The sequence below is a fragment of the Hemiscyllium ocellatum genome, chromosome 11 (assembly GCF_020745735.1).
Source record: "Hemiscyllium ocellatum isolate sHemOce1 chromosome 11, sHemOce1.pat.X.cur, whole genome shotgun sequence".
NCBI lineage: Eukaryota > Metazoa > Chordata > Chondrichthyes > Orectolobiformes > Hemiscylliidae > Hemiscyllium > Hemiscyllium ocellatum.
In genome coordinates this window covers 4,190,247-4,218,133 of record NC_083411.1, presented here as the reverse complement: position 1 = coordinate 4,218,133, position 27,887 = coordinate 4,190,247, and the positions used below count along the sequence as shown (strand labels likewise).

The following is a 27,887-nucleotide window of genomic DNA, read 5'->3' as shown; positions in this document are numbered from 1 at the left end:
TAGTCCAAGGTTTCCATGGGATTTAATTAAGACAATATATTTGAAATGAAAAAAAGTAAAGTTACTATCATGTGAAAACAATATATTTGGAATGAAAACAAAAAAATACTGGAAACACTTAGCAAGTTAAGTGGCATCTGTGAAGAAAGTAAAGTGAGGTCTGCAGATGCTGGAGATCGGAGCTGAAAATGTGTTGCTGGTTAAAGCGCAGCAGGTCAGGCAGCATTCAAAGAACAGGAAATTTGACGTTTCGGGCCAGAGCCCTTCATCAGGAATGGCTCTGTGAAGAGAGACAATATATCAGGACAATAATTTTTGAATGGAACAATATGATATTGTAGGCAGAAAGTTTTTAAAATAAATGCAGAACCAGGAAAGAGGGTAGATAATATGCAGTGGCTACTGTGTTAGGATGGAAAGCAACAGGATTCAATGATAAAATCAGTTCAACATACAAGACAAGAGGAAATGCTCATAGGAAATGTAGAAAGCTGGGACCAGAGAAGATGCAATTGGAAGCTTTGCCTTTCCACATTCAACATTCAATCCTTCCTCTGTACCTTTACTGCTGGGAAGGGCAAGAGAATAGTGGGGTGACATCAACACCTCCAACTCTGCCACCATGTTGTTCAGGATTCTTATCACTGTATCCTTCAGGAAGTCTGATTATATATCACGGAGATCACCACCAACATTGATCATCACATTGGCTTCAACAGTTCAAGAAGACAGCTCACCACCACCTGCCCAGGGCATCTGGATGGAAACCATGCCAACATACCAAGAAAAAGAACAAGCAATAAATGTATTCAGTTTTTTTTTATTCACTCGTGGGATGTGGGCGTTGCTGGCTGAATCAACATTTATTTCCAGTCCCTAGCTGCCCTTGAAAAGGTGGTGGTCAGCTTCCTTCTTCAATCACTGCAGTCCATGTGCTGTGGGTTGATGCACAATGCCCTTAGGGATAGAATTTCTGGATTCTGACCCAGCGACAACAAAGGAACAGCGATATATTTCCAAGTCAGGATGGTTGGTGGCTTGAAGGGGACCTTGTAGGGTGGAGGTGTTCCCATGTGTCACCTGCCATTGTCCTTCTATATAGAAGTGGTCATGGGTTTGGAAGGTGCTGTCTAAGGATCTTTGTTGAATTTCTGCAATGCATCTTGTAGATCGCATTAGGGTTAGGGTTAAGGTTAGGCTGCTACTGAGCCTCAGTGGTGGAGGGAGTGGATGTTTGTAGATGTGGTGCCAATCAAGCAGGCTACTTTGTTTATGGTATCAAGCTTCTTGAGTATTGTTTGAGATGCACTCATCCAAGCAAATGTTACTTGCCATTTGACAGCTTAAACCTGGATACTATCCAGATTTTGTTGCATTTGAGCCATAGACTGCTTCAGTATCTAAGGCGTGATGAATATTGTACAATCATCAGCAGTCATCCCCACTTTTGACCTCATGATGGAGGGAAGGTCATTGCTGAAACAGCTGCAGATGGTTGGTCTTAGGACACTACCTTGAGGAACTCCTGCAGAGATGTCCTAGAGCTGAGATGACTGACCTCCACCAACCACGACCACCTGCCTCTGTGTCAGGTATGACTCTAACTAGTGGAAAGCTTCACCCAGATTCCCATTGATTCCAAATCCAATCTAAAAAACTGCAGATGCTGGAAATCAGAAACAAAAACAGAAATTGCTGGAAAAACCCAGCAGGTCCAGCAGCATCTATGGAGAGAAAGCAGAGTTCACTTTTCAGCTTCAGTGATTCTTCTTCAGTCCCTTTCTTCCTGATGCCCATTGATTCCAGGGCTTCTTGATACCACACTCAGTCGACTGCAGCCTTAATGTTAGGGGGCATCACTCTCCCCTCCCCTCTGGAATTAAGCTCTTTTGTCCATGTTTGAACCAAGGCTGGAATGAGGTCTGAGACAAAAAAAAGCTGCAGATACTGGAACCCAAAGTAGACAGACAGGAGACTGGATCAGGAGGTGGGGAAGTCAATGTTTCGGGTGTAACCCTTCCTCAGGACTGGGGTTGGGTGTAGGGGGAAGCTGCAGATAAAGGGGGAGGCGGGGGCAGGGTGGTGAAGTGGGGACAGGTGAAGACAGGTAAAGGGTATGACCTGGAGGGATGAATGAATCCGGTTGGTGGCAGGGAGCAGTGGAAGTGAGGGGGAGGGACTGGGATGGGAGGGAGGTTATTTGAAATTGGAGAACTCAATGTTAAGTCCTCTCCAGGCTGCAGGCTGCCGAGGCCTAAGATGAGGTGTTGTTCCTCCAACTTACATTTTGGTTATTGTTGTGGCAATGGAAGAGGCCAAGGATGGTCATGTCAGAGAGAGAGTGGGAAGGAGAATTAAAGTGTGCAGTGACTAGGCTGTCCGGTTAGCCCCTACGGGCCTAGCTGTGAATGAGGTCAGGAGCTGAGTTCCCCTGGCAGAACACATACTGGACATCACTGAGCAGAGTTAAAATCACACAACACCTGGTTATAGTCCAACAGGTTTAATTGGAAGCACTGGCTTTTGGAGTGCCGCTCCTTCATAACCACCTGACGAAGGAGCGTCGCTCCGAAAGCTAGTGTGCTTCTAATTAAACCTGTTGGACTATAACCAGGTGTTGTGTGATTTTTAACATTGTACACTCCAGTCCAACACCGGCACCTCCGAATCATGATCGCTGAGCAGGTTATTGCTGAGCAGGTGTTGCTTGATATCACTGTTGATGACCCCTTCCATCACTTTACTGATGATGGAGAGATTGATCCAAAGGTGAGAGACAGGATTTTGGAGTCATTTGTGACAGTTCAACTCTGCATCATAGGAACTCAACGGGTGTGATTGATCAGTAACAGCTGATTTTAATACAACACAATCTGCAGAATAGAGTATTTTAGAGTAAAAGCATGATTTTACCATTCATTCACGCAAATTAAGTCAAATCTTGAGGGGGGTGTAAACTAGACTCCAATACTTCTTTCTGGCTGGAAATTTGGAGCTAATCTAAGTGCAATAGATATGGCTGGGTTATTTCATTATCAATGAAAAGAAAATGCTGCTTTCAGATTTGATATGTGTTGAGAGAGAAACAAAGTTAATATTTTAGGTCATTGCCCTCACACTAGAAATGAGAAAAGTAGGAGATGTAATTGGTGCTGACTAAGCAAAAGGTCAGGGGGAGGTCATCAAGAAGATGAAAGTGAAGGCTCTACGATAGGATGGAGGGTACGTTCTTAGATAACTAAACATTACATGGTGTAAGGCAAATGGGAAAAGTCAAGAGAAAAGGTGTGTACAGAGGAGGTGCAAATGGTAAAAGAGAGCAATGATCCAAATATATATCCTCAAGTAACTAGTGTGAAGATATATGGCTTTAAGAGATGTATTTTGTCTTTTTTTTTTGTGAAGAAAGGTTGAGATAGATGGAGAGTAATCTACTCAAAGCCTTTAAAGTAAACAGCTTGCGAGGCCTTGGTTTTTGTTTTAAAAATTGGAACAATAGAAGCAGCCTGAATGGGTGGAGGCAAGCTCCGACAGAACCAGGAATTTCAGTTTTTGCTTTCCACTATTGCTGGAGTCTTCCAGCTTAATGTAGAAACTTTTTTTCCTCTCTCTGTACAGCTAAAAGCTGGGGTTTTCTACCTGCTGTTAGAATTGCATGTGAGAGAATTATTTTACTAAATTTGCCTTTTGCCAAGGGTGTGTTTATGGGATGTTACTATATTGGAACAGTTAACAAGTAGTAGTTAATATACATATTATTTTGTTAAGCATTTCAATACAGTTGCAGTTAAGCCAATTCTTTTCTTTCCTGTATATGTTGTCTATATTTTGACTGTAGTCTAAAAATGATATGGGTTTTGTTTAAAGTCAATAGTTTGACCAATCGAACTGCATCTGGAATGCGACGCCTTACACTTACCTTTTAGATTAGATTAGATTACTTACAGTGTGGAAACAGGCCCTTTGGCCCAACAAGTCCACACCGACCCGCCGAAGCGCAACCCACCCATACCCCTACATTTACCTCTTACCTAAGACTACAGGCAATTTAGCATGGCCAATTCACCTAACCCGCACATCCTTGGACTGTGGGAGGAAACCGGAACACCCGGAGGAAACCCACGCAGACACGGGGAGAACGTGCAAACTCCACACAGTCAGTCGCCTGAGTCGGGAATTGAACCCGGGTCTCAGGCGCTGTGAGACAGCAGTGCTAACCACTGTGCCACCGTGCCGCCCATTTTAAATAAGAGAAACCTAGGCTATCTTGTTAATTTATTTTGAGGGGTTTTGGTCTGGTACATAACACTAGTTATAAAATGAAGCAAGTGTCCTAGCCAACATTCTTCAACAATTGTCAACAATGGATTGACTGGCAGAAATCCATTTTTAGCATTATGTAATTATTTCTGTTTTTGTGATAGGTGATTAATCTGGGCAATTATTTATGGCATTTACGCAGAGATTGTTATGCAGTCAACATCCCAGTGGGATGCTGATAGCACCTTTAAGTTTTCAGATCCAATTAATCATTTTCAATTATAATTATAGTTGTGAATGGAATATTACTCTGTGCAAACCTGCTGCCAAGTAGCCATTCATTCCCAACTTCGTGCATCTCGATATAAAAACATTTAGAAAACTGATCAAATATTTAAAAAAAAACACTAACAACTCTCAGACTATGGGAAAATAAGCTTGTGGGGGGAGAAAGATCAGATCAGAAGGTTCCATATTCATAAGGTAAAGTCACCATAGGGCCACTCTCTCATTACAGAGAGATGATTGGTCATGGATTAACCTAAGGTATGGGATGAGGTTGAGAGAAAGGGTCCTTCATGATCATCTCAGCCAGAGCAGGAATTGAACCCACCTTGCTGGCATTATACTGCATTATGAACCAGCTATCCACTAACTGACTCCACATTCATAGCACCTTTATAACAGACACTTTCTCTAACTTCTTCTCTCCTCCATGCATCACCTGGGAGACAGTCAAAAGGGAGTCAATAAATAGAAAATTCCTCCTTAACCTTTTGGGCGGCACGGTGGCACAGTGGTTAGCACTGCTGCCTCACAGCGCCAGAGACCCGGGTTCAGTTCCCGCCTCAGGCGACTGACTGTGTGGAGTTTGCACGTTCTCCCCGTGTCTGCGTGGGTTTCCTCCGGGTGCTCCGGTTTCCTCCCACATTCCAAAGATGTGCGGGTCAGGTGAATTGGCCATGCTAAATTGTCCCTAGTATAAGGTAGGGGGTAAATGTAGGGGTATGGGTGGGTTACGCTTCGGCGGGTCAGTGTGGACTTGTTGGGCCGAAGGGCCTGTTTCCACACTGTAAGTAATCTAATCTAATAAAAAAAAAAACCTGCAATCAATAAAGCCCAGAGATGACAGTAACCACGTTTATTGTAATTGCTAAATCTTTGGCACAATGTCTGCAAAATGGCTGCGTAGGAAATAGAACATAACACTTTTTTTAACTTAACAATATGATACTGGTTTGGAACTAAACAACTTAACAAAACCCCTTTAATCGTAGGAAGGTAGAAACATGGAAACTAGGAGCCAGTGTAGGCCATTCAGCCCTTTGAGCCTGCTCTGCCATTCAACATGATCATGGCTGATCATCCAACTCAGTCCCCTGATCCCATTAGCCATAAGGACAATGGAATCTTCTTACAGAGTAAATAAAATTGCAGGTTGAACCTGGGTAAATTTCTAGTACGGTTCTCACTAGATTATGTTCAATTCTGTGGAAGTGCACTATTGCTGCACTAATAGTGCAGAGAACCAGATAATATTCTACAGACCCAGGTTCAAATCCTCCAATGGCAGTTGGTGAAATTTGAATTCAATAGACAATAGATGCAGGAGTAGGCCATTCTGCCCTTCGGGCCTGCACCGCCATTCAATATGATCATGGCTGATCATCCTTAATCAGTATCCTGTTCCTGCCTTATCTCCATAACCTTTGATTCCACATAATTCAATTTAAATTCAATTATAGAAGTTTATAAAATTATGAGGAACATGGATAGGGTAAATAGGCAAGATCTTTTCTCTGGAGTGGAGAAGGCCAAAACTAGAGGGCATAAGGTTAGGGTTAAAGGGAAAAGATATAAAAGGGACCTAAGGGGCAACTTTTTCACACAGAGGATGGTGTGTGTGTGGAATGAGCTGCCAGAGGAAGTGGTGGAGGCTGGTACAATTAGAACATTTAAAAGGCATCTGAATGGGTATATGAAAAGGAAGGGTTTGGAGGGATATGTGCCAAATAAATGCTGGCAAATTGGAATGGATTTATATAGGATATCTGATTGGCCTGGACAAGTTGGACCAATGGGTCTGTTCCCGTGCCATATGTGATTCCATGACTCTATGAGGGAACTGGAAGTATGAGTCTAATGATGACTGTGAAACAATTACATGAGGAAATTCATCTGGTTCACTAATGCCCATTAGGGAAGGTAACTGCTGGCCTTCATGTGACTCCAGACCTATAACAATGTAGCTGACCCTCAATTAGGGATAAGCAATAAATGCTGGAACAAAACCAAAAATTGCTGGAAATGCTCAACAGGTCTGGCAGCATCTGTTCAGAGAAATCAAGGTTAATATTTTGGGTCATGTGACCCTACCCCAGAGCTCAACCCAAAATGTCAACTTTGATTTCCCTCCGTAGATGCTGCCAGACCTGCTGAGCTTTTCCAGCAATTTTTATTCTTGTTTCTGATTTCTAGCAACCACAGTTTTTTTGGTTTTTAATGTTGCTGAGAGACCTGATGGAGGGACTCAAAGTTATGAAAGTGCAAGAACATGAAAGGAGTAGCAGTGGGAGGTCTTTCGGCCCTTCAAATCTGCTAAGCCATTCCGAATAATCATGGCTGATCTGGTTCCACCCTTCAGGCTCCCTGCCTCTATTCCTGATAAAGGGCTTTTGCCTGAAACATTGATTTTCCTGATCCTCGGATGCTGCCTGAACTGCTGTGCTTTTCCAGCACCACTCTAATCTAAAATCTGGTTTCCAGCATCTGCAGTCCTTGCTTTAACCCCTCGACTCACTCTGATAGGCTCAGTCTAACTTAGTCTTGAATTTTTCATTGACCAAGCCTCTACTACACTATGGGGTTGAGACTGGCAAAGATTAAAGACATCTGAGAGAGGAAATTCCTCCCCTCTCTGACTTGAATGGGAGAGCCCTGATTTTGAAAATGTAACCCCTAGTTCCAGATTCCTGCATGAGGGAAGACATCCTTTCAACACCTACTCCGTTGAGCTCCCTCAGAATTATAAATGTTTCAATCAGATCATCTCTCATTCTTCTCAACTATGGGCGGCACAGTGGCTCAGTGGTTAGCACTGCTGCCTCACAGCGCCAGAGACCCGGGTTCAATTCCCGACTCAGGCGACTGTCTGTGTGGAGTTTGCACATTCTCCCCGTGTCTGTGTGGGTTTCCTCCGGGTGCTCCGGTTTCCTCCCACAGTCCAAAGATGTGCGGGTCAGGTGAATTGGCCATGCTAACTTGCCCATAGTGTTAGGTAAAAGGGTAAATGTAGGGGTATGGGTGGGTTGCGCTTCGGTGGGTCAGTGTGGACTTGTTGGGCCGAAGGGCCTGTTTCCACACTGTAAATAATCTAATCTACAATTAGTTCAAACTCAACCAGTTCAACCTTTCCACATAGGACAACACACCCATTTCCAGGAATGAGGCTGTTAAACCTCTGAGCTGATTCCAACACATTTACAACCTTCCTAAAATAAGATGCCTAGTAATGTTTTCCTGATGTGGTCTTACCAATTTATTGTTATATATTGTACCTTGTATAACTGAAGCATAACCTCCCTGCCCGTACGTTCAGTTCGCCTCACAATAAATATTAACATTATTTTAGTTTTTGTTTGTAACAGCCCTTTTACCAATGTTATTTGAATCAGTTAAAAAAAACTGAGTGAACAGATGGAGTATAATATAGACCACTTGGCCTTTTAAGTCTGCTCCACCATTAAATAAAATGATGTTTAATCTGATTGTCACTTGGATAGTAACCTTTGTGATTCATACACTAAGGCATCCAGATCCCTTTGTTTCTCGGAGTATTGCAATTTCTCACCACTCAGATCTAATGCTTCTATATTTAGTCTTTTCACATTGTACTCCATCTGCCAGATCCTTGAGGTATCATTTTTTTTATTCATTCACACAACGTGGGCATTACTGGGCTAAGCCAGCAAGAATCACCCATCCCTATTTGTTCAGAGGCCTGTTAACAGTCAGCACATCACTGTGGGTTTGGAGTCACATGTCAGCACATCAGATAAGGATGGCAGATTTCCTTCCCTGAAGGACATTAAAGAACCAATGGGTTTTTCCAACAATTGGCAACAGTTTCATTGTCATCATTAAACTCTTAATTCCACATTTCTTTTTAAATTGAATTCAAATTCCACCATCTGCCATGGGAATGGAACTCAGGTCACCAGGACATTAGCTGTGTTTCCAGATTAACCGTCCAGCCATCACCTCCACTGTGCGTAACCATTACGATTGCTGACTCCCCTCCCTACTCCCTAAAGCCTGTCCACCATCTACAACGCACAGGTCAGGAGTGTGATGGAATACTCCCCACTTGCCTGGATGGGGGCAGCTCCAATAACACTCAAGAAGCTTGTCACCATCCAGGACAAAGCAGCCACTTGATTAACACAGCACTAACCACCTTAAACATTCACTTCCTGCACCTGACATGCACAGTGGATGCAGTGTGTACCTTAGAGGCAGAGAATCATACAGTACAGAAAAGCCCTTTAGCCATTGAGACTGTACCAAAAGTATTCGCCCACCTACACCAGCCCTACTTTCCAGCACTTGGCTCATGGCCTTGAATATTATGACATTTCAAGAGCACATTCAAGTAATTTTTAAAGGTTTTGAGATTTCCATCTCAGCTACCAGTAAAAAGTGAAGTCTGCAGATGCTGATGAAGGGCTCTGGCCCGAAATGTCAAATTTCCTGTTCCTTGGATGCTGCCTGACCTGCTGTGCTTTAACCAGCAACACATTTTCAGCTCATCTCAGCTACCATCCTAGGCTGTGTGTTTCAGCAACCCACCACCTTCTGAATGGAAAAGCTTTTCTTCAAATTTCCTCTAAACCTCCTGCTTTCAGTTTAAAATAATGCCCCTTTGTATTGACCCTTCGACTAAGGGGATCAGCTCCTACATAATCACTCTGTCTTCATAATCTGATACGCCTCTATCAGATCTCCACTCAACCTTCTCTGCTCCAAACAATACGAACTTATCCAGCCTCTCTTCATCACTGAATCTCCCCAGCCCAAGCATTATCCTGATGAATCTCTTCGGCACCCCCTTCCAGTGCAGTCACATCCTTCCTACAGTGTGGGCACCAGAATTCCCATCACTGAATTGCTTCATCCCCAGCAACATCCTGAGGTACACTGAAATGGCTCACTGAGGCGTTTAAGATAACGTCCTTAAAACACATGACCGCTCCCATCTGGAAGGACAAGAGTAACAGATGCATGGAAACACCACCACAGCAAGTTCCCCTCCAAGCCACACACCATATATCACTGAACCTTCACTGTCACCGGATGAGAATCCTGAAGCCTCTTCACAGCAGCATTGTGGGTGGTGCTACACCCCAGGGTCTGCAGCGGCTCAAGGAAGTTGCTGGCCATCATCTTTTCCCTAGTATTAAGGATCTGGCAACAAATGATATGCAAGATAATGAGAGGAATGGATAGAGTCAATACCCAGAGGGCAGGATTGACTGGCACGAGTGGTCACAGTTTTAAGATACTAAGAGAAAGATATAGAGGGGACATCAAAGGATGTCTTTACGCAGAGAGTTGTGAATGCATTGCTGGCGGTGGTGGTGGAAACAGAGTCATTAGGAACATTTAAGCGACTGCTGGACATGCACACAGATAGCAGTGAATTGAGGGTGCGTAGGTTATTTTATTTTTCATTAGGATTAATCCTCAGCACAGCATCATGGGCCAAAGGGCCTGTTCTGTGCTGTACTTTTCTATGCTCTATGTTCTAAGTGCTGGACTAGCCAGTGGTGCCCACATTATGTGAAATAATATGGAAAAATCCCATACTAACCTTCTTGAGGTTGTGTTGACTTTGAGCTTATTTGTGGTTTGATGTGGCTAATTTTAGTATTAACTAAACATATAAATGTTGTCAGTGTCAAATCTTACCAAGGACAAATCAGCAGTGTATGTAATATTTTGGTATTATCAGAAGTAATTCCTAATCCTGAATATGAACATCAAATATCTCAACAATATAGGGAACATAGGTTTGTGGACTGATGATGTCAAAGTTACAAATGCCACTGCTGTTCATGATGTTGAGGATGATCAGGATCTATATGATGATGTTATAGAAACAGATGACTTTGGGACTTCTGTGGTGTAGTGGTAATGTCCCTATCTCTGAGCCAGAAGGTCTGCTTTCAAGTACGATCTGCTCCAGAGGTGTGTTGAAACATCTCTAATCAGGCTGGCTTAACTCAGAGAATGCTGGCAAGTGCAGCAGGAAGTGTTTCAGAGGTTCACTTTTGGAAAAAAGTCCTACCGGACTTGAACATCTGGAGAGAAAAACTCTGTTTCTCTCCATATATGTTTGTTTCTCTCTCCACCGATATAGTCAGACCTGCTGAGTTTCTCCAGCTGTCTCTGTATTTGTTTCAGATTTCCGGCATCCACAATATCATGCTTCTATAAACAGACTGTTAGCAATAGTTTGTTAAAGAGTCTGTGTGATTTTGAAAGATGGTATATGTTTATATATATTCATATGGTGTATTCATTATGGTATATATTTATTTTGTGTTGGATTATCTGTATACAGTTCACAGTATTTAAAAATTAATAAATATTAGAGAAGCAAGATGAATTCTTCAGTGTCGTTAGTTTTACTTCATTTCATTTTGATGGTCATTTTTGGGCCCATTCAAGAGAGGAATGATCGTAGGACGAAATGAGCTAGGATAGCAAGACATGTATGGAGCATAAACGCTAGAACTGATGATTGGGCTGAATGGCCCTTTCTCTGTTGTATGTATCTGTGTAGTAACTGTGCTCATGCCCCCAGGATAGCCTTTTTCTGGGGAGAGAGGAAGGGAAAGTTCTAGGGTTCAATGTGTAAATTGCCTTGTGATTGGCAATTGGGGTGGGAAATCTCTTGAGAACTAAAACAAAATGAGAAATGTAGATTCTGAAGCTTTATCAAGTATTTAAGTAAATGCTTTAAAAGAATTTACTGGTGTGGTAGAGAGTGAACCTTTGAAGGTCATAGTGTGCTGTGGAAACCCCAATGAGAATACCAGCCACCCCAGAACAAATACTGAAACTGGTGCTATTATATAGAACATAGAACAGCACAGCACAGGACAGGCCCTTCTGCCCCCAGTGTTGTGCCAGCCTTTTATCCACCTCTAAGATCAAACTAACCTACATACCCTTCACTTTACTATCATCTATGTACCCATCCAAGGGTCACTTAACTGTCCCTAATGTATCTGACTGTACTACCACTGCTGGCAGTGCACTCCATACACCCGCCACTCTCTGAGTAAAGAACCTACCTCTGACATTTCCCCTAAACCTTCCTCCAATCACCTTAAAATTACGCCCCCTTCGCGATAGCCATTTCTGCCCTGGGAACAGGTCTCTGGCTATCCAGTCTATCTACGCCTGTCATCATCCCATGCACCTCTATCAAGTCACCTCTCAGCCTTTTTCGCTCCAATTCACGAACATTTTCAATGACATCCACCCTATTATTGAGTCTTATATTAGCAGTTAAATGAATCTGTAAACTCACTGACTAGGCTGACTTTATTCGATAGAAGGGACCAGGTCTATTAAGCTAAAACATATGGAATGTAAACAAAGAAACTTTCCATGCAGCAAGTTTCAGCAACATTTTTGTTAACGCTCAAGTTCTTTGTAATTATTTTTATAAAAGTACTAAAAACCTGGAGGTTAAAACTGTGCAAAATCCTTACATCTGACTGCGTGAGGTTCTGACACAGAAATGAGCACGGAATACCTGAGATATTTTCCTCATCAACCTGTTCAGAGATGTTACAAATATACTTTGGAGCAGGGTAGGACTGAAACCTAGGCCTCCCAGTCTAAAGGTAGGGGCACTGCTACCACACCACAATGATCCTAGTGACCTGCGAGAAAGACATTGTTCTCACTTGTTGCCAGGTTACTCTATGGGGAAGACAGTGGAGATACTGCACTGATACTGGAGATGTCCAACTTGGGTGGCACAGTGGTTAGCACTGCTGCCTCACAGTGCCAGAGACCCGGGTTCAATTCCTGACTCAGGCAACTGTCTGTGTGGAGATTGCACATTTTCCTCATGTCTGCGTGGGTTTCCCCTGAGTGCTCCAGTTTCCTCCCACAGTCCAAAACTGTGCAGGACAGGTGAATTGGCCATGCTAAATTGCCCATAGTGTTAGGTGTAGGGGAATGGGTCTGGGTGGGTTGCGTGTTGGTGTGGACTAGTTGGGCCAAAAGGCGTGTTTCCACACTGTAAGTTATCTAATCTTTATCTTCTGGGGGTCATGAGTTCCAATCCCACCACAAGAGCTGGTGATTTTTTTAAAATTAAATTTGGAATTGAAAGTTGGTGTTAGTTAATTGATTATAAATCAATCCATTGCTGAACAAAAACCCATCTAGTTTACTTTTGTTTGTGAGGGAAGGAAATCTGCCGTCTTACCTACATGTGACTCCAGACCCACAGCAATTTGCTTCACTTCTCACTGTCTTTTACTTAATTCACTCATGGGTGGCTTGTCCATCCTTAGTTGCCCTGGAGAAAGTGGTGGTGAACTGTCAATATGAATTAACTGTGGTAGTCCGAGTTCTGTGCCTTCTCAAATTGCTCAGAAGGTGAGCAAGAAATATCAGTCTTTGCCATCGATGCCTACACCCCAAGAAAGAATGAAACTGTAGATATTTACAAAGTTTTCAGCCAATGCAATTTAAATGTTAAGGATAATAAATAATAGCCAGAATGTTTTCTCCATAAGTTCACATTTGGATTTGCAAACGTTCTGCCATTAAATGTGAGGGATTGTTATGTTAACAGAATAATGTATACAATTGTTTGTAAGTTATTACTGATGAGTAGTAACTCTCTGGGTGAGATAGCACAGTGTAAATATGACATCTTCCTTGAAACAAACTAATTTGTGTGTATGCACGTGTGTGGTTGTGAATATTGCTGCTTTAAAACTGGAGTCAGTGCTTTTTGTTTTAGGGAGCAGTTTCCTGTGTGAGGATTGTCCGGAATTAATAGATCGCGAGAACGTGTTGGTTAATAAATTGAAATTAACCACGGGAGCGCTGGGGCTAAAATAATGCAGGCAGGATTGTTTCGCTCGCAGTCAGACATTGAATCTGGGAGGGAGGTTAGTCTGGAGTACCCCCCCGGTACAGCTCCGATTTTACACTCGGTCGACGGGACAGTAAATGGAGATGTCAGGAGCAGATCTTCAAAGAAGCAACGCCAAGTCTAAGAAAAATGCGGTAAGGTCATTCTAGCTAACCCCCTTCCCCTTGCACAGCCCCAGTTTCACAAGGATAAAGACTGCGGCACTGAGACCCGCACTAACACAGACACTGAGCACTGCTATTGCTCAAAGTAACAGCTGCTGGTACCGCAGTAGCTGCTCAGTGATGTCTGGACACCTTTTCTACATGGGATCTGTAGAGGCGTCCGTTTTGTTTTGTCTCATATTACATATGTGAGTGCATGTGTGTGTTTGAGATGCTGGGAGATTTAACTCACTGCGCTGTGACATTGAATTTTGAATCTTTAACTCATGCTTGGGCACACTGCAATGGCCCTCACATTCCCAGTTGCTGCATTGGTCATTTTCCTGCAATTGTTAACTGGACAGGACAAATACAGGAGGCCTTTCCTTTCTGCATCTAGTTTTTTTTTTCTCTCTCTGTCTGGTTAAGTTGCATGCAAAATCACAATAGGATTTATTAGCATCTCTCTGCCTCCTTCACCCGTGCCAGGATGGTGTGGGTACAGATCGCACTCTGGAATCCCCCAGTGCAGTAACTGAGGGAGTGCTGCACTGTCAGACTCGCTGCCTTTCAGTTGGACCAATGAAACTGAGGCTTTGTCTGCTCTCTGAGGTGGTCATCAAGGAACCCGTGGCAGTGTGTGAGGAGACCAGGGGGACCTCCTGTGGTGCCCTCACCGATACCTATCCCTCAATCATCATGATTAGTCAGTGAGCTTATTACCAGTCTGGTGCTTGTGGGATCTTGCTGTGCATAAATTGGCTTCTGAGCTTGTCAATGATTGCCTTTTAAATGTACAACTTGCAGCATCATGGGAGGAGTCAGATACTGCCCTTGGGGGAAAGGATGAAAAGATATAGGGGTAGGTGGGACCAAGCTATTGAGTTGGATGATCAGCCATGATCATAATGAATGGTCGAGCAGGTTGGAAGGGCCGAGTGACCTACTTCTGCTCCCATTTTCTATATTTCCGTGTACTCTACACAGCTTCAGGATGTCGTGAAGTTGTTTAGAAATGTAGTGTGGATAAATTGAGGACTGCAGATGCTGGAGATTAGAGCTGAAAATGTGTTGCTGGAAAAGCGCAGCAGGTCAGGCAGCATCCAACGTTTCGGGCATAAGCCCTTCTTTCAGGAAGGCTGAAGAAGCCCTTCCTGAAGAAGGGCTTTCGCCTGAAACATCGATTCTCCTGTTCCTTGGATGCTGCCTGACCTGCTGCGCTTTTCCAGCAACACATTTTCAGCTCTAGAAATGTAGTGTAAAAGACAAGTCCTCCATATTATTAAGTTCCAATGGTATTGAGTGGGTTGATGGTGGTAGGAGTAATTGGATGTGTGAGTAACCATGGAAACTACTGGAATATTTGTCCTTGTTTCAAAGGATTTCGGAATACAAAGTGGAGCATGAATCGTACTTCTCCTATACAGAGTGTTCGATTTCATCTGCAGTTTTGCAACCCCAAACCTCAGGCAAAACTCATTTTCTTGGTATATGTGCAGAACAAGTTCACCAGAATAACTGAGTGTGTTAAATGATGAAGTATGGGTTACATTAGCACAGTTTGTATTCCCGTGAGTTTAGAAGGTGGAGAGAGGATCTGACTGAGGGGGTGAACATATATATAAGGGTTTGACAGAGCAGATTAACAGAAACCGTTGCCTCTAAAGGAGAGAGCACCAAGGGTGTGTAATCTTAAACATAGTGCGAGGCTGTTTAGGAATGAATTCAGGAAATATTCTTTCATACAAATGTTCGTGTCAATCAGGAACTCCCTGCTGCAGAATAGCAGAGAGTTAGGGGGAATAATTAGGGATTATTTAGGGGGAATAATTAGGGATTTCAGGACTGAGATCAGTAGATTTTTGTTGGATTGGGATGTCAATGGCTGTGGAGTGAATGTAAAGTGCTAGGAATATGTAGCTGATCAGAAAGGCCATCCATTTGAGATATGGACTGTTTCTCTCTTCATGGAGGCTGCTGGGCATTTCTGCAGTCTCAGTGAAGAGAGAAACAGTGAACCTTTCAGACAGAGGACCTTCTAGACCTACTGAGTATTCACAACATTTTCTGGTTTTGTTTCGAATTGCCATCATCTGCACAATTTTGATTTCGATATGCGTCTAAAGGAGGTGTAAGGGTAAGTAACAGAATAATCACCAGCAGTGCTGGCGGAATTCAAGACAAAGTGTACAGAGGCAGGGGTAATGATCTGAAATTGTCAAACTCATTGTTAAATCTGGAAGATTGTAAAACATCTCATCAAAAGTGGGATCCTTAGTGGAACTTCATTAAAGGTGTGCAGGAAGCCAGGGTCAGAAGTCAGAGAAGGAAAATGGAGTTGCATACAGATCGACCATGACCTTATTGAATGGTAACCAGCCTTAAGGGATTGAGTGGACTGCAGCAGTTGAGGAAGGCATCTCACCACCATCTCTTCAGGAACAATTAGAGACGGGCAATAATTTCTGGCCAAGCCAACAATGTTCAGACCTCCTAAAGAAATAATAAGAGTAAAGTGACCCACTCAGATACATTGTTCACATATTTGAGCTGTCTGATGAGATACAGCACTTGAAGAAATTGAAATTTGACTCATACATTATGAATAATATGCAGTGCCATTGTCATTATGTATGTGACAGTGTTCTCTGAAACTTCGAAGCAAAATTGAAATGCATTATTCAACATGACACCACACTTTCACAAAACCAACCCACATCCATATGCCTCTCTTTTTTAAAAACAATTCAGATTTCAAATATAAGAATAATAATATGTTTTATAAAAATACCATTGCTATAATCCTACAAGACCATAGGGCTGCTCCTGCATCAGAGAGGGGGGTGTGATAACTGGTGGTGATTTTACCTGAGGGTCACTATACCTCAGGTAAGGGGAGATGTTGAAAATTCATAGTAACCTCAGCCAGTGCAGGAATTGAACCCACACTATTAGCATTACTCTACATCACAACTCAGCCAATCGAGCTAACCAATAGCTTCATTATCTACTGTATTCTTCTGCAGGCCCAAACTCCAAGAACTTTGCTTACATAGTTCTTTCTCTCTCTCTCTCTCTCTCTCTGTCTATCTCTTTTGTAGCTTGGTAATAATTTCGATGATTTTGCGTTAATGTTGCAATCATTCTACTGTGAAAAACACCTGATTCAGGTCTTGTGACTGTTTACTAGATCCAATTATCTTAGTTTTTCAGACTGCCAGCATCTACACCATTTTGTGCTTTTAGTTTCACCTTGAGGTATAGGCAGCAGAGAGGGTTGGTGGGGGTAATGCTGTTGATGTGGTGTACATGAACTTCAAAAAGACGCTCAATACCATAGGACCTGAGAAAGAATGTTTAAGTTTCTGGAGACAATCTGGATATGAAATGGGCTGAAGGATAGAAATGAGAGAATAATGATTAGTGTTTTGGACAAGAGGAAGATTTGTATTGGAGTTCCCCAGGTATTGGGGCCCTGGCTTTTTCTGATGTATAGGAATAATCTGGATCATGGTGTGCAGGCGACAATTTCAAATTCTGCAGATGTGTGATGAGGAGGACTTTGTAGAGTTTCAAAAGGACATTGACAAGGTGGTAGAGTCCATGGGGAGTGAGCAGATGAGGTTCAGTGCAGGGAAGTGTGAGGCAATCCATTTGAAAGAAAGAACATTGAGAGACAGTATAAATTAACGAATCACACTCCAGAGAGTGGGCAGGAGCAGAGAGATCAGGGTGTGTCATTCAAAGTAGAAGCCAGGTAGAGAGAGCTGTTAATAAAGCTCCAGTATTCATTAACAGGTCCACAGAGCACAAAAGCAGGGAGGTGATGCTGAACTCAGTGTATTGTGTACAGTTCCGGGTGTCTCACTTTCAGGACGAGACAAACATGTGGAAGAGCTTTACAAGAATGGTTCCAAAGTCACTTTGTCACTTCTTTCCCCAAAACTCCCCCTGCATCAGCCCTGAGGTAGATCCACCATACTCCATGTCTCAAATTCCTCCATTTTCTAAGAGGCATCTCTTTAATTGAAATGGGAACAATTCTCATAGGTGTCAGATCAAGAACCAGAGGGTTCAGATTTAAAGTATTAACTAAAGAAGAAATGATTGAAGATCCCAGTCCAGCTTCTGTGTGACTGTTATTCTACATCAGCTACTCTCTGAAGTTGTTCAATATCAAAAGAGGAACACCCTTCCTTATCCCATTGATTTTGTATCCATTTTCAACAATTCAGCATGAAGTCTTTGGTGAGATTAATAATGAGGGTTACTTATTCTCTCACAATTACAAGGTGTTGGTGAGACCACATCTGGAGTAAGGTAAAAATCACACAACACCAGGTTATAGTCCAACAGGTTTACTTGGAAGTACAGGTAAACAATCCTTTATCCGAATCCCTGGAGATTAGCTGTCTTTTAGATTTCAGAATTTTTCAGATAAAGGATTATATGATATTTTCATAGTAAAATACAAAAAAAAATTACTGAACAGCAGACCCACCTGTGATTAATTTGAGCACTGAGACAGAATTGATGCCTGCACGTGCTGGACTATGCCGCTACGTTATATCTGAGTGACGTGAGTGGAATGGGTGTGAAGTTGCTTTATCTGTTTGCACGCCAAACAACTTTATTAATGAGAAAAAAACTTCAGGAAAACACCTTTGGATTTTGGAGCTTTTCGGATTTTAGAATTTTGGATAAAGGAATGTCTGTCTGTACTAGTTGACGAAGGAGCAGTGCTCTGAAAGCTAATGCTTGTAAATAAACCTGTTGGGCCATAATCTGGTGTTGTGTGATTTTTAACTTTGTCCAGCTCAGTCCAACATCAGCATCTTCACATCACATCTGGAGGACTGAGAGCAGTTTTGGTCCCCTTACATAAGAAATGCTAGTTCATTGGAGGCAGTTCAGAGAAGGTTCACTCGGACTATTCCTGGTGTGGAGGGATTGTTGTATGAACAAAGGCTGAACAGATTGGAACTCTATTTAGAAGAAAGAGACGTTGACACATTGGAGATTCTTAAGGGGCTTGCCAGGGTAGATGTGAGAGGATGTTTCTCCTCATGGCCAGAGTGCATCTTCCCAGAATTAAAGGGCAGCAGCCTTAAGATTGAGATAAGGCGGAATTTCATCTCTGAGAGGATTGAGTTTTTGAAACACCTTTCCACAGAGAGTTGTCAGGTAGAGTCCTTCTGCATATTTAAGGTTGCACTAAATAGTTTATTGATCAGTCAGGAATCAAGGGTTATGGGGAAACAGAAAGAAAGTGGACATGAGGAACGTTGGATCAGCTGTAGTCCGGCTGAATAGTGGAGAGGCTCAATGGGCTGAATGGCTTCCTCTTCTTGTTTTTTATAGTTTTATGGTCTCAGAGTAAAGGGTCATCCATTTAAGACAGAGAGGAGGAGGAATTTTTTCTTTATAGAGGGTCATGAATCTGTAGAATTCTTTATCAGAGGACTGTTGAGGCTGGGTCGTTAAGTATATTCAAGGCTGGGATGGACAGAAATAGAAATTGATGGAAACTCTGACAGCATTGGGTTGTTCTGAGGAAGGGTCGTTCGACCCGAAACGTGAACCCTGGTTTCTCTTCACAGATACTGCCAGACCTGCGAGTTTTTCCAGCAATTTCAATTTTTGTCCTTGATTTACAACATCCATAGTCCTTTCGGTTTTAATAGGGAATCCAAAGTTGTAGTGAAAAGGACGGAAAATGCAGTGGAGGATTATCAAATCAGCCACCATCTCATTGGCTGTGCAAAGGCGATGAGGTGTATTGCCTATTTCTGCTCCTATGCTTCAAAGGCTTATAAAGGCTTTTCCAAATTGGGTGGCACAGATAGCACTGTTGCCTGACAGCACCAGGGACCTGGGTTTGATTCCACCCTTGGGTGACTGTCTGTGTGGAGTTAGCACATTCTCCCTGTGTCTGTGTGGGTTTCTTTCGGGTGACTCAGTTTCCTCCCACAGTCCAAAGATATGTAAGTTAGGGTGGATTGGCCATGCTAAATTGCCCGTATAACCAGGGATGTGCAGACTAGGTGGGTTAGCTATGGGCACTACAGGGGTAGGGGAATGGGTCAGCATGGAATGCAGTTCAGTATGGATCCGATAGGCTGAATGGCCTGTTTTCACTGTAAGAATTCTATGATGTGTTGTTCATGTTGATTCCATGACCTACATGGAGGGTGAAACGGTGGCTCAGTGGTTAACACTGCTGCCTCACAGTGCCAGGAATCTGGGCCTGATCCCAGCCTCGGGCGACTATTTGTGTGGAGTTTCCACATTCCCTCGTGTCTGTGTGGGTTTCCTCCAAGTGCTCGGTTTCCTCCTGCCACCCAAGGATGTGCAGGTTAAGTGAATTGACCGTGCTAAAGTACCGATGGTGTTCAGGGATGCCAGGTGCGTTAGTCAAGGGAAGTGTGAAGTAATAGGCTAGGGGAATGGGTTAGGGGGGGATACTCTTTGAAGGGTCAGTGTGGACTCGTTGGGCCGAAGGGCCTGTTTCCACACTGTAGGGATTCTATCCTATTCCTCTACATTGTGATCTAACAACTATGAGATTTACCCAGTCTATTCGGAAGTGAAAGCCACTATCCCACACTGAAAGGTTGATAATGTCTGTTCACTTTCACCTACCAGAAATTGAGTTTTTAACCTTCCCTCTTGTGCAACATGCAGCAATGAAGCAGCCAGTTTGGAAATTGTGTGTTTGTGTTGGTCCATACTTAAACAAAGAGAGGTGTGACTTGCCCAGATGGCCATGGATGCCCACATTGAATGAAGTATTTGTTTGAGATGTTGGTTGTATTTAATCAGCTACCAAAGGTGACATGATTAGCGGCAAACATTTTAGTGGCTGGTTTGTATCCAGTTTTTAAAAGTATTGATTGAAAGCTCATAATATGACTTTTTTATATGTGACGTGACTTGCTGCAGAGTTTAAATGGAACCCTGTGCAGTTTGACCAGAGCTCTGTGTTTGAATGGTGCCCTGTATAGTTTGATCATTACCATCTGGTGATTTGAGCTGCTTTACCATAAAGATGTTGAATTGTCACTAAAAGCTAACAGGCTCCCAAAATTCTTTCCAGAAGGAAATCTGCCACCCTTACCCAGTCTGAGACTCCAGAGACACAGGAACATAGCTGCCCTCTCAAGAGGCCACACTGGCCAGGGAATAATGTCAAACCTGCTACAGCACAAATCCTCAACATGACCTTCTTGGGAGAACTGAGGATGGCCAATAAAGAAGCCTTTGTTGTGCTTGTCACTAATACCCATGTCCAAGAACTGACTAAAATAGGGCACGCCACTTGAAGATTTTGTGCTTGAAGGTGGGAGACAGCTGGTGTAATATACAGTGCTTTTCACAATGACCTTTCCATGATTCTGTCATTAGATTATGAGGTGGCACAGAATTGGTGTGAATTTGCTTCCATGAATTTATATCAATATACATATTCTTTCAGTACTTCTCATTAAGTAGCTCCCACTCAGTCACTGATTTTTGCAGTTATATATTATGCTTATCCAATATTTTGTAGTTATGTATTATACTTACCCAATATTTTGCAGTTATATACTATACTTACCCAATATTTCTGAGGGAATGATCTTTAAGCATAGGAGTCTGAGTTACTGCTGATGAGACAAGTGTTCAACAACTTGTACCAAATTTCTCTCTCTGCAATTTAAATTGTTCAATGAGGATGTCTGAAATAAATCAATAAATGCTCAAGTTATATAAATGTCACAATAACATTTGATATGATGGTGTTCAGGGGTAGAAAGCAACACTGTCAAAAGTAATTTCTTTGCTATTGAATCTGTTGGCCTGTTTATATACGCATTGGAATTGTGAGTCTCACAGTTCACTCAGAGTGTCAGAGAATTGGCAAGCACGTTCACATGTGTGTTGTGGTCTGAAGTTGCAGATAATGTTGCAACCCACTACAACACTCGAGCCTCACTACTGTGGATCTTTTCACAAAGATTTCAGAAAAAAATAATCAAATCACTGCAACTCCCCAGTTTACTCAGGTTAACAGAAACTACTGATTGGTTTTTTGTATATATCCAATAATTTCTTTTAATTATAATAATTCGATCTGAACCACAAAAACTAAAATCTGTAAGCTTAAGTTCTATTTTAAATTTCTACATGCCCACACACACACAGACAAACAAACATGTATGTCATGGGAGGAGGGAACAGTACTGGGGAAACACAGTTCAATAGTACCAGTGCACAGAGTTAGACAAAGTGTTCATTTTGCTTCTTCCAAGTCCTTCCCCTTATTTTCAGATCTCCTAAAGTCACAAGCACTTCACACATTGAATATTCAGTCTTTCAGTCACTGGTTAGAGATGTCAGCTAACAGCAAATGCTGGGAGCTACCTTCAGTTCTTGGCTATTTGATTTGATTTGATTTGATTTATTCTTGTCACATACTGAGGTACAGTGAAAACTTTTGTTTTGTTTGGAGTACAGGTAGATCATACCATACAAAGACCACAGGGTAATAGAACAGATAGAATTTCACTGCAAAGAGAGAAGGTGAAGGATACTACCTCTTGCATTCTGAGACCTTCTTCCCTCTGTATTGTCTGCACTCTGATTGGCCCTCCAATCAGAAAGTCATTGTCATGCTGATGATGTCTAGCCCCTCACAACTGATGCTGATTGAAGAACAAATCAACAGTCTGTCTCTGAGCAAAATTTGTTCTGCACCCTTGCCTACTATGGTGTCACAGCTTAAACAAGTTAGCAGTGTAAACGCAACTCACAATGAGTTCTTGTTTTTAAAATGTGCAGCAATTTCTTCCCGAGCTCTTGGTTTAAGACAGTTTGTTTCCCATTTTGGAGCACAATCCAAAATGCAGAAACACAGAAAGATGTGGTCTTTACAAGACTCATGTTAGACATTCTTCTACATTCTGAACATCACAGGAATGACCAGGATTCTGTCTCACTGACCAAGGGTGTGGGTTAGATGGAGTTTTAAAAACTCACTCCATGGAATCAGGCCAGACCAACATTTATTTCACTTCTCTACTTGGGCAGAGGGCTGTTTAGAGTCAACCAAATTGCTGTGGGTCTGGAGTCACATGAAGGCCAGACCAGGGAAGGATGGCAGTTTCCTTCCCTAAAGGGCATGAGTGAACCAGTTGGGATTTTCCTGACGATTGACAATGGATTCGTGGTCATCATCAGATTCTAAAATCCAGATGTTTTATTGAATTCACCATCTAGAGTCTTAGAGTCATAGAGATGTACAGCACGGAAACAGACTGTTCGGTCCAACCCATCCGTGCAGACCTGATATCCCAACCCAATCTACTCCCACCTGCCAGCACCTGGCCCATATCCCTCCAAACCCTTCCTATTCATATACCAATCCAGATGCCTTTTAAATGTTGAAATTATACCAGCCTCCACCACTTCCTCTGGCAGCTCATTCTATACATGTACCATCCTCCGCATGAAAACGTTGTCTCTTAGGTCTCTTTTATATCTTTCCCCTCTCACCCTAAACCTATGCCCTCTAGTTTTGGACTCCCCGACCCCAGGGAAAAGACTTTGTCTATTTACCCTATCCATGCCTCTCATAATTTTATAACCTCTATAAGGTCACCCCTCAGCTTCCGACACTCCAGGGAAAACAGCCCCAGCCTATTCAACCTCTCCCTATAGCTCAAATTCTCCAACCCTGGCAACATCCTTGTAGATCTCTTCTGAACCCTTTCAAGTTTTACAACGTCTTTCCGATAGGAAGGAGACCATAATTGCACGCAATATTCCAACAGTGGACTAACCAATGTCCTGTACAGCCGCAACATGACCTCCCAACTCCTGTACTCAAGACACTGTCCAATAAAGCATACCAAGCACCTTCTTCACTATCCTATCTACCTGTGACTCCACTTTCAAGGAGCTGCCAAGACAGGATTTGAACCCAGGTCCCCAGAACATTAGCTGGGTTTCAGGATTAATAGTCTGGTGATAATACCATCAGGCCATTGCTTTCACAATTTGCAAGTTGATAATTCATTTGATTGTGTTAAAAATGCACCTTCCTGAGTCATCAAGTCCTAGAATGGGACTTGAACCCAGAGCTTCAATGCCCGAACACTACCAATGCCCGACAGATGTCCCACTGGGAGATTGTATTGCTGCATGTTTCAGGATTGGAATCTAGTTTATAGTGACCAGAGGATAAAGGAAAGGCTAGGGTTGCATGGACACTAACCTCAGATGTCAGACCATAGAAAGCAGGAGACAACAGCTTCGCTTCACTTGGAAGTCGCCACTGATGATGTTACCGAGCCAGGTAATGAAACGTCTGGATATCAAACTGACAGCTCAGCGACAAACCTACACCCTAAACCTCAACCTAAGCTACAAACCGTCTCAAACCTTGCAAAAAAGGTGGCAAATTTTGATGTGCTTTTATAAAATAAACAGATTTTGACCTGATTGAAGAGTATTCCCCTGTCTTAATCAGTGCTGTGACCCAATGTAGACACAGACCATAGACCAATCACTGCCGAATTGTTTTTGTTGAATATCTGGTAATGACCAGTGTTGTGTTAAATGAGCATTTAATGTGTTGGCTTGGCTTGAAGCAACAACAACTTATACTTACATAGCATGTTTAATATCATGAAATGTCAAAGGCACTTCACAGGAGTATTATAAAAACAAAACTTAACACAAAGCCACAGAGATATTAAAGCAGGTGACCAAAAGGTTGTTTGAAAGCTAAATTTTAAGTAGCATCTTTAAATGTGGAGAGAAAGGTCAAGATATAGGGTTCTCTAGGAGGGGAATGTCAGGAATGTAGGGCCAAGGCAGCTGACATCACAGGTACCAACAATACAGCGAGGAAAGGTGGGAATATCGAAGGGATATTGTGGGGAGGTGCAGGGTTGGAAGGGAGTGGGGAAGTGGGAGAGCACTTTGACAACAAGCTCAGCTAGTGTAAAAAAACAAATATACTCCAGATCTCCAGAAATTGCTGGTGAAATTCAGCAGAACTGGCAGCATCAGGGTCACACGTGGCTCAGTGGTTAGCATTGTTGCCTCACAGCGCAAGGGACCCGGGTTCAATTCCTGCCTCGGGTGACCGTCTGTGTGGAGTTTGCACATTCTCCCCGTGTCTGCGTGGGTTTTTTTTAGATTAGATTACTTACAGTGTGGAAACAGGCCCTTTGGCCCAACAAGTCTTCACCGACCCGCCGAAGCACAACCCACCCATACCCCTACATATACCCCTTACCTAACACTACGGGCAATTTAGCATGGCCAATTCACCTGGCCCGCACATCTTTGAACTGTGGGAGGAAACCGGAGGAAACCCACGCAGACACGGGGAGAACGTGCAAACTCCACACAGTCAGTCGCCTGAGATGGGAATTGAACCCAGGTCCCTGGCGCTATGAGGCAGCAGTGCTAACCATTGTGCCACCGTGCCGCCCTAAATTCTTCCACAATCTGAAGATGCGCAGGTTTGGTGAATTGGCCATGCTAATTGCCTGAGGAGTTCAGGGATGTGTAGGTTGGATGCATCAGTCAGAGGTAAATATAGGGTAGGTGAGTGGGTCTGGGTGGGTTACTCTTTGGAGGATCAGTGTGGACTTGTTGGGCTAAATGTTTCCACAGTGTAGGAATTCTAATTCTAATCTGTTCAGAGAGAAAACAGAGTGAATGTTCTGAGCCCAGTGACCATCTTCAAACTGATTGAACTGTTCCAGCGAGTGCAGGGCTGATTATTGAATAAGGCTGGTGCAAGTCAGGACATGACTGCAAAGTTTTGGATGACTTTAAATTTACTGAGCGTAAGGGAGAGGGGCCAGGCAAGCATTGAAACAGACATGTCTAGAGACAGCATTGGCATTGATGAGGCTTTCCGCAGCAGATACATTAAGGCAGGGACAGAGTCAGGGAATGCTATCCAGCTCAGAGTTGGCAAGTAAAATACAAAATATACAGGCCGAAGATACAAAAGCTTAAACACACGTACCAAGATTCAAGAGCAGCTTCTTCCCCGCTATTAGACATCTGGAAGGACCTCTTAAATGTTAAATTTAATGTTGATCTCACTCTTTGTGCCCTTCTCTGCAGCTATAACTTTGTATTCCTCACTCTGCTCTATTACCCTCATGTACTTTGTATGGTATGATTTGCATGTACATGCGATAATAATCAATCAAATTAAAATAAATAATTGGAATCTCATCTCAGAGCCCAAAATAGCAAAACAGTTGCCCAATGTCTAAAGCCAAAAGGGAAAATGAGATACCCACAGGGCCTCAGAGTGTCTGCAAGGAGAGCTCAAATCAAGGATTCAGGTCGATGGGGATTGTTAAAAATATAATAGGTTTTAATGAGGTGAAATGGAGGAAGAATGGAAAAAGAACAAAGTGAAATAATGAGTAGAAGGTGAGTGAAATTGAGATACTCTGAAAGGAATGGAGATGGGAGGAGGAAAAGAAATGAAGGAGGAGCAGGTGAGGTGCTGTCTGAAAGTAAGAGAAAGGAACCCAAACAGGTCTCTTCACTCTGCCTTCTGATTGTGGAGCTTCTTTTCGTTCATTCATGGAATGAGGGTGTCGCTGGCTAGGTCATCATTTTTTGCCCATCCTAGAGGCCGGTTAAGAGTCACCCATATTGCTAACTCTAATTCAACCACTAACTCTTCCGTCCTTCAATGTCCAGCTGGCATTGAGCCTGTGGTATGACCTCAGCTGGTTTAAGGTTTTAGTGAGGAAATGTAGCTTGTGATGCATTTGAAGTTGTTGTTCAGTTTGCCGAGTTGATTAATTTTCTTGCAAACATTTCGTCTCCCTCCTGGATGACATCTTCAGTGCTGTGTAGTCGCCAGATGAAGCTCTGATATTGTGATATGCCCCAAATGTTTATGGTTCTGTCTAGTTGTGGTGGGTGCTTCTATTTCTGGTTTTGTGCTGTCGTGGTCTGAAGGTGGAGTCTAGTTCAATGTGTTTGTGGGTATGGTGAATGAATACCAGGCTTCCAGGAATTCCTGAGTGTGTCTTTGTTTAGCTTGAGAGCAAGTGAGGACTGCAGATGCTGGAGGTCAGAGTCGACTGTGTAATGCTGGAAAAGCATAGCAGGTCAGGCAGCATCTGAGGAGCAGGAGAGTCGATGTTTGTTTTGCCTGTCCCAGTATCGTAACATTGTCCAAGTGAATTGGTGTCCTTCATTGTCAAAGGGAGGACTGGTCGTGTCATTTGGTTGCTAGCTGATGCTCGTGTATTTTGATAGCAGGTTTCCTTTTTAAATAATTGTCCTATGTAATGTTTCTCACAGTTTATATATCACATTCATGCTGCATGGTGTAGGTATGGGCTCTTTTGTCCTGGGTAGTAGCTGGTGAAGCGTGGCTCTGGGTTTGTGTGCTGTCATTATTCCCAGAGCATGTAGAAGTCTCATTGTTAGTTCAGTGATGTTTCTAGTGTAGGGTAGGGTGGTCAGTGTGTTACAGGGCACAGTGCTTTCTTGGTGTTATTTGTATGCCAAGCATCAATGAATGAAGCCAACAGGATACCTACCCATTATTGGCAAACAGGCAAGAAGCTCACTACCAGAATACACGGGCATCAGCGAGCAGCAAAGCGACAGTGCCAACTCACCCTCATATCAATACACAGCTGATGTTGGAATTTGAAATCAATGAAAAGAATCTGGAATTAAGAGTCTCATGATGACCATGAAACTGTTGAAACCATGAAAACCCATCTGGTCCACTGGTGTCCTTTAGAGAAGGAAACTGTTGTCCTTACCTTATACGTGGCTCCAGACCCACAGCAATACATGGTTGACTCTCAGGGGTAAGTGAGGTCTGCAGATGCTAGAGATCAGAGCTGAAAATGTGTTGCTGGAAAAGCGCAGCAGGTCAGGCAGCATCCAAGGAGCAGGAGGTTCGACGTTCCGGGCATAAGGCCTTCTTCAGGATAATGAAGGGCACCAATTCACTTGGGCAATGTTACGATATAGGACAGGCGAAACAAAGACAAGCTTGGCAATTCCTGGATGCCTGGTATTCATTCAGTAGTTCCATTAACAAACAAGTTAAAATAGACCCCATCTGCAGACCACTGCAGTACACAACCGAAAGTTAAACCACCCACCACAACAGACAGAACCGTGTAAATTCAGAGCAGATCACGACATCGGAGCTTCACCCGGTGATTACACAGCACAATATCACCCAGGAGGGAGACAAAAGAAATCAACCAGCTCAGCGAGCCAACCAACACCTTCACCTCAGC

At 43.0% G+C, this 27,887-nt stretch overlaps 1 protein-coding gene and 1 long non-coding RNA gene across 3 annotated transcripts in view; one reads left to right on the top strand and one right to left on the bottom strand.

Moving 5' to 3' along the window:
• The window catches only part of mcf2a (MCF.2 cell line derived transforming sequence a), a 199,047-nt gene that overhangs the window by 69,021 nt on the left and 102,139 nt on the right, over window positions 1-27,887 (top strand). The window lies entirely within an intron of this gene.
• LOC132820354 (uncharacterized) lies at window positions 73-27,816 on the bottom strand. Its single transcript, XR_009645190.1, has 3 exons — window positions 27,399-27,816; window positions 21,188-21,308; window positions 73-280 (listed from the first exon to the last, which is right to left on the bottom strand). It is a non-coding gene; the product is annotated as an uncharacterized LOC132820354 (long non-coding RNA).